Source organism: Miscanthus floridulus, chromosome 13, assembly GCF_019320115.1.
Source record: "Miscanthus floridulus cultivar M001 chromosome 13, ASM1932011v1, whole genome shotgun sequence".
Classification (NCBI taxonomy): Eukaryota; Viridiplantae; Streptophyta; class Magnoliopsida; order Poales; family Poaceae; genus Miscanthus; species Miscanthus floridulus.
This window is the reverse complement of record NC_089592.1, coordinates 2,620,205-2,628,482: the sequence shown is the minus strand read 5'-3', so window position 1 is coordinate 2,628,482 and position 8,278 is coordinate 2,620,205. Positions and strand designations below refer to the sequence as shown.

Sequence of the window (8,278 nt, the reverse complement as noted above, 5' to 3'; positions counted from 1 at the left end):
GCCACGTTGGAATTTTCATGATGATGCAGAAGAGATAGACATACATGCGAGAAAAAGAGAGGATATATGTTGTTAATGCTAGATATACAACCATATGATGGGCGCAAGATGCTGAAATTACATTCCTACGTACATGTTGTAGTCCCTCCGTTCCACAAAGAATGACATTCTCACTCCCTTAGAAGTCAAACTGTCTCAACTTTAAATAAATATATATAAAAAATATTAATATTTATGTTGTATAATTAATATCATTAGTTGAATCGTTGAATATATTTTCACAATAAACTTATTTGAAGATACAAATATTGCTAATATTCTCTATAAATCGAGTCAAATTTGAAAAGGTTTGGCCGGCATCTAACCCATAGGGTCATTCTTTTTGGGACGGATCGGAGGGAGTATGTAATAAGAAGACCAAAAGGACAATACCAACTATAAGTGGCCAACAATCACCCTAAAATTGTGCACCACTAACTCACATCTGAAAAATAGAAGGTAAGAAATAAATAAATCTAAAAAAGAGCAGATGGTGTTATTATCTAGATTGGCCCAAGAAGAAAAGGGGAAACAAAAAAAAGCTGAAAAGATCACACTACGTTTGTTATGCGTGCTACAGTGGGCTCAATCAGTCTCTCTCTCTCTCTTCCCCCAAAGCACCTCCTATACTAAATTAGATACAGCTGTGTGTGTTCATCACTTTTCTGCTACACAATATATATAACATATATAAGTAGCACCTTTTGGTTACGTTTTAGCAGACACATGCAGCGGCATAAAAGGTGCTTGTACAATAACTTTGAGCAAGCATGAGCAGCTCATCAACTTTGCGTTGCACTGCATGTGATCTCCATAACACGGTTAGGAAATGAAGGGAATCGATCCACTGATCAAACCACTAAAAATAGGATTAAAAACTAAAGTTGGTCGATCAATTTGATAAATATAAATTGAAGATTGGAAGAGTTTGAGGATTTCACCCCCTTTAAAAGAGAAGCAAATGAAGTGGCACGTGTAAAAGTTATCATATCTAGATTTTGTTTTTTTTATGTAAAAAATAATTGTAACTGGGCCAGCTAACACATCAAGTTCATGAAGGGGACGACTAAGACTATTATCCCTTCTAACCTCCACTACCAGAAGATAACTACCCTGCTTTGCAGTCTTGAAATAACAACCAATCAGCGTATTACAACTTCCTCTAGAGCATAAGAAATTACTAGAAAATCCATATCTATAATGAATCATTTTTGTCATAGTAAATGCCAACATTGTCATTGAAAATCATCTGTGATGAAGTTATGACGAAATATTTGTCGTCATGTTTTCGCGTCACATCTGAAACTTAATGACAATTTAGCATAATTCATCATATATAGATAAGCGTTAGAAACATGATGGGCTACATGTATGAACCGCCTTCTTCATGTGCATCTCACCATCTTGTTAGGCCATTCTTTAGCTCCAAGATCAACTCCTCAACCACTTTCCTTTCCTCCTTCCTTGCCATCACCTGCCAGTAGTTTGGGAATGCAAACATCTCATGAAGGCTGAGAGATGGAGGGCAGTGGAGGTGTAGGTGGATATCAAAACCTATATTGATATTATGATGGAAAATGTAGGAACTATTGACACAACAAGACTTTATTGATGAGTTTGGTGTACATTTATAGGATGACAAGGCCTATAAACCTAGGATGTTAGCCACGATCGATCTAACTGCATAAGAAACTAACACTGAGCTAGCTACACATGCATGGGGAAGCAGTCAAGACTTACATAGAACTGATCGGAGGAGAGTTTCTCTATAAATCGAGTCAAATTTGAAAAGGTTTGGCCGGCATCTAACCCATAGGGTCATTCTTTTTGGGACGGATCGGAGGGAGTATGTAATAAGAAGACCAAAAGGACAATACCAACTATAAGTGGCCAACAATCACCCTAAAATTGTGCACCACTAACTCACATCTGAAAAATAGAAGGTAAGAAATAAATAAATCTAAAAAAGAGCAGATGGTGTTATTATCTAGATTGGCCCAAGAAGAAAAGGGGAAACAAAAAAAAGCTGAAAAGATCACACTACGTTTGTTATGCGTGCTACAGTGGGCTCAATCAGTCTCTCTCTCTCTCTCTTCCCCCAAAGCACCTCCTATACTAAATTAGATACAGCTGTGTGTGTTCATCACTTTTCTGCTACACAATATATATAACATATATAAGTAGCACCTTTTGGTTACGTTTTAGCAGACACATGCAGCGGCATAAAAGGTGCTTGTACAATAACTTTGAGCAAGCATGAGCAGCTCATCAACTTTGCGTTGCACTGCATGTGATCTCCATAACACGGTTAGGAAATGAAGGGAATCGATCCACTGATCAAACCACTAAAAATAGGATTAAAAACTAAAGTTGGTCGATCAATTTGATAAATATAAATTGAAGATTGGAAGAGTTTGAGGATTTCACCCCCTTTAAAAGAGAAGCAAATGAAGTGGCACGTGTAAAAGTTATCATATCTAGATTTTGTTTTTTTTATGTAAAAAATAATTGTAACTGGGCCAGCTAACACATCAAGTTCATGAAGGGGACGACTAAGACTATTATCCCTTCTAACCTCCACTACCAGAAGATAACTACCCTGCTTTGCAGTCTTGAAATAACAACCAATCAGCGTATTACAACTTCCTCTAGAGCATAAGAAATTACTAGAAAATCCATATCTATAATGAATCATTTTTGTCATAGTAAATGCCAACATTGTCATTGAAAATCATCTGTGATGAAGTTATGACGAAATATTTGTCGTCATGTTTTCGCGTCACATCTGAAACTTAATGACAATTTAGCATAATTCATCATATATAGATAAGCGTTAGAAACATGATGGGCTACATGTATGAACCGCCTTCTTCATGTGCATCTCACCATCTTGTTAGGCCATTCTTTAGCTCCAAGATCAACTCCTCAACCACTTTCCTTTCCTCCTTCCTTGCCATCACCTGCCAGTAGTTTGGGAATGCAAACATCTCATGAAGGCTGAGAGATGGAGGGCAGTGGAGGTGTAGGTGGATATCAAAACCTATATTGATATTATGATGGAAAATGTAGGAACTATTGACACAACAAGACTTTATTGATGAGTTTGGTGTACATTTATAGGATGACAAGGCCTATAAACCTAGGATGTTAGCCACGATCGATCTAACTGCATAAGAAACTAACACTGAGCTAGCTACACATGCATGGGGAAGCAGTCAAGACTTACATAGAACTGATCGCTAACACACACACACACACACACAGAGAGAGAGGGAGGGAGATTGGGGACCTGCTCACTAGGTTTGGATGCTATCGTGATTGGGCAGGCGCTTCTAGAGTCGCAGGGAGCTTGTCATCGACTTACATGGCAGATCCACTGTGCCCTCCTTCCCCATCGTCGAGTTTGGATCTGGGGTACGGTCGAGGATTGATGAAATGGATCGAGGTTGGGGATTTCATTGGAGGTTTGCCCCCCTTGGAGAGGAAGATCTTTGAGGTCTTGGAGACCGAGGCTCCAACAGACCTGCCTCCTGCAGGCTGCAGTGGGAACGCACCACCATGGCCACCATGACGTTGGGAGAGAAGATGGGATCGGAGTGCTAGCATTGGGAGAGGTCGCGCCATGGTGGAGACGAGCATCAGTGGATCTAGGCCTATTTTAGAGGTGGGCCTTCAAGAGGCCTGTCTCTAAAAATAGGTTATATATCTCCTAAGAGATTCGATGTTAATTGTTTTTCAGATGTCTGTCTCCTACAATCTTTTTTGTGATAGTATATTTTATTGGGCTATCTCTATAAATGGGCAGAGCGTGTTTGAAATTCGATATTAAGTGATTTTTAGGTGTCTGTCTCCTACAATCTTTTTTGCGGTAGTATGTTTTATTGCGCTATCTCTATAAATGGGCCGAGCATGTTTAAAATTGCTTGATATTCCGCGATTGGAACACTTTTAGGTTGCCTTAATTTGTAAAAGAAGTTGACTCAAAATTATTTTGTAGTAGTGTATAACTTGCTGGCTAATTAGTAAAGTAGACAGAGACAGCCATGCTTCCGGTTCGATCGAGATCATCCCGCGGCAGCTGTCAGCAAACATGGTTGACATGCAGCACGTACGGGGACGCGCTACTGGATTTCAGATCTTCAGATAGAGAGGAACCCTACCGGATTTCGCCAGACTTTACAACTGGGATGTCTATGGACTATATGTATGTATGACCTGTCAAAGTCTCGTCGTCGTCTTCAATTCATACGCGTTAATTCCCACACCATACATACATATTTTGTCCGCTGGACTGTCACCACTGCACTGCCGCCGTGCGCCGCTGGAAAGCAACGTACACATACAGGCGGCAAAGGATGATGCATGATGCCTCTGCTGCAATAGTCAAAACACTTGAGAGATTAGTGAGTGAGTGGAGTGGAGTGAAGCTGGTAGGAAACCACCAGCAGCTTGCTAACCTGCAGCTGTGGCTGGGACGACTAGCTAGGAGGCTAGGAGCTGACCGAGAGAGACAGCAGCAGCAGGACGCAGGCAGCATCATCTTCAGTTCAGCATCGGTACACGAAGGAAAATCCAATGTGTAGCCTATCATGGGCGACTCTAAGCACAAATAAAAGTTAGTTTAAAGTCTGTCGACCCTTTAAACTAGAGGTGGAAACTGAAGGTGTGCTACCAACCTAGGAAGCATCCACACGAGAAACATGTTAGTGCTCCATATGGAAAATGTCAATCATCCAGTAAAAGTGGCTGCTTGTCGACAGCAACCTGACTTCATTTGTTTGCCAAAAGGCAGAATTTTGGCGTATGTTGTACTATTGTGCCATTTATTACTTATTAGAGCTCCTTTCACAATACACCATGCATGTTTTAATTAGCGCATAGCTTCTCACAAAGCACCACATATTTTGTATCTCACTAAAAAGGAGCTTGTACCTCAGCGCCACATGCGCCAAGTGATCTTAATATAGCATAACAATTATATGGTTTGGTTTAATTATTAATGGTGGTCTTGCATCCCTTGATTGCTTTAACATGGAAACTTTTCTACATGATCAAGAGGACCTTAAGCTCTATTACAAAAATCCTATTAGGAAAGATGGAACTAAAATAACAGAAATTGTTGGTGTGTTGTTTTGTTCAAAATTAAAAAAAAATGTAGATAAGGGATAATTAACTACATGAAAAATGTGTCATTGCACTGTGAATTGAGCTCGCTGGTGGCAAAAAGATCAAGGGCCCGTTCCTCAAGTAACCCAGCAGTCCATTATAGGCTTTAGCCAAATTACTCCAGTGGACGTGGTCCTTTATGATTTTAGTCGAAACAAATCAACTCATGGAGCCATCACTGATGTTCAGTCTATAACTTATTACCCATGATGATCTTAGCATTGGCCACGATGTTTGGTCTATCCAACTGTTATGACCGGTTTGCAATATACCAGGCGTAGGCCCATTAGTGCCTAAAGTAGCCCATTAGCATATTTTTATTATTCCCTCAATATTTCCCTAGAGTATAAATATTTGTAATCAGGCACAATTATGATTTAAGCAAAGAGTAATCAACTTACTCGGCTTCCCTTGGGAGCCGGGACTGCCCTAGCCGCCACCCCTTCCCCTGCTTCTCTTCAGCCGCGCGCGATCACAGCGCCCCGCCGCCGTTCCGCAGCCTTCAAGCCTCGTCCAGCCATCGCACACTCATACAACCTTCGATCCACCAGAGGCAAGGCTCACGTACGTATCAACCTGGTATCAGACTTGGCCATGTCGATTCCTCTGCCCACCTCCACGGTGCCACCGCTCGCCGCGACTGAACCGCCCGGCACCACCGCGCCGATCTAGGCGGCTGCGTCCACATCGGCGCTGGTGCCGAACCTGTCCCTGCCGATGGGCGCCCCAGCAGTGCCGCACGCCGTCTTCACACCGGAGCAGATGACGGGGACCATCATCGACCTCAGCCATGGCATGGCCGAGATGCGACTGACGATGCAGTCCGTCCTCAACCTCCTCAACCCGACGCCGCAGCAGTACGGCGTGCCGCCGCAGCAGTCGGCCCTGCCAGCGCCCCCGCACACGGCTCTAACCTCGTACCTCTACGGGATGCCCACCCACGCTGGACCCTCGACCTCACCACCGCTGCCATCGATTGGCGTCCCGATCCACATGATCTGCTTTCCGGCTTCGCCGTCCCAGATTCTACCATGGGCGCTGTGCCACTCCAGCCCCGCCTACACGACGACTCCACCCCGGATGCACGTTCCCGATCATGGGGCTCCGGTGGTGTCGGGTACCCTCTATGGCGGGATGGATGGCACCCTCTTCCACGGCAGCAGTGTCATGCCCACGGCCACCAGCGCCCCAGGATCCAACGAGGGCGCCTGCGAGGGTGGTGCTCCTGCATCTGCGTAGGGCCACGGGCCACCGAAGTTCCACAAGATCGAGTTCACGACATACGACGGCTCCGTCGATCCGCTGAACTGGCTCACGCATTGTGAGCAATTCTTCCACGGCCAGTTCACTCCGGCGTCGCAGTGCACTTGGATGGCATCTTACCACCTCACTGGAGCGGCCCAGACGTGGTACTACGCCCTCGAGCAGGACGAGGGTATGCCGCCGTGGGACAGGTTCAAGGACCTGTGTCGCCTTCGCTTCGGCCCGCCCATCCGCGGCACCCGCCTGGCGAAACTGGGCCGGCTGCCCTTCCACTCCACGGTGGAGGAGTTTGCAGGACGCTTTTAGGCGGTCCTGGCTCACGCCCGGGACATCTCTACCCACCAAAAGGCGGAGCTCTTCATGGGCGGCCTGCCGGATCACCTCTGCGTGGACGTGGAGATGCACGATCCCGGCGACCTCCAGACGGCCATGTACTTGGCGTGCGCCTTCGAGCGCAAGGCCGCGGCCTTGGCAGCGCCACCGCAGCGTGGCGCCCGTCCTCCCCAGCGGTCAGTTCCACTGGCTCGGCCGGTCGCCGGGGGAGGGACCTCGGCCGGGACGACCACCTCTACAGCACCCACACCTCTTGGCTCCGGCACACCAGCCCAGGGCCGCACGTTCCGCCGCCTGTCGCTTGCGGAGCTGCTCGAGCGCCATCGCCAGGGTTTATGCTACAACTGCGACGAGCAGTATGTGCGTGGCCACGTGTGCCAGCGCCTATTCTACCTGGAGTCCTCGGACTACATCGACGACGAGGAGTTCCCGGCTGTGGCGGACGCCGCGAGCGCAGCAACCGAAGACCCCACGGCGCCACTAGACGGGGCAACTGCTAATTCCCTTGTTGTTTCCGTCCACGCTCTTGCAGGGATCAGGACGTACCACACCATGCTGCTGCCCGTCATGATCAATGGGGAATGCCTCCTCGCCCTGCTGGACACGGGCTCCACCCACACTTTCCTCCAGGGCGTGGCAATGCGCCGCCTAGGGCTCATGCTGTGGGGGGCGACCAGCTCCGAGTCACCGTCGCTAACGGTGAGCGCGTGCCATGCGAGGGGATTGCTCGTGATGTCCCTGTCATGATTGGCGACGAGTCCTTCCCCATCACCTGCGTGGGGCTCGCTCTCGGCTGTTTCGACTTCATCCTCGGCGTCGACTTCCTCGGAGCGCTAGGTCCCTTGCTGTGGGATTTCGAGAGGCTCACCGTGTCCTTCCAGCGAGGTGACCAGCGCGTCACGTGGCAGTGCGTGGGCACCCCGGGTGCCTCAACGAGTCAGCAGCGCCTGGCTACGACCACTGCCGACCAGCAGCGCCCGCTGCGGGACCAGCTGCTCCAGCAGCATGGGGCCCTCTTTGACGCGCCGCGTGGCCTTCCCCCTGTGCGACCCTACGACCACCGCATCCACCTTCTACCGGGGACCGCGCCCGTGGCGGTGTGGCCCTACCGGTACCCACAGCTGTAGAAGGACGAGCTGGAGCGGCAATGCGCTGAAATGTTGGCGTAGGGCATCATCCGGCCGAGCACGTCGCCTTTCTCAGCGCCGGTCCTGCTTGTCAAAAAGTCGGACGGGTCGTGGCGCTTCTGCATCGACTATCGAGCGCTCAATGACAAGACATCCAAGGACAAATTTCCGATTCTGGTGGTCGACGAGCTCCTCGATGAGCTTCATGGGGCTTGCTACTTCACCAAGCTCGACCTCCGGCCTGGCTATCACCAGGTGCGCATGCACCCGGTGGACATCGAGAAGACCGCTTTCCGCACCCACCATGGCCACTTCGAGTTCCTGGTGATGCCGTTTGGGCTGTCCAACGC

The 8,278-nt window shown here is 48.0% G+C and overlaps 1 pseudogene; it reads left to right on the top strand.

Annotated features, from left to right (window-relative positions):
• Positions 1 to 5,922: 5,922 nt before the first annotated feature.
• LOC136501993 (uncharacterized) lies at positions 5,923 to 7,548 on the top strand (annotated as a pseudogene).
• Positions 7,549 to 8,278: the final 730 nt, after the last annotated feature.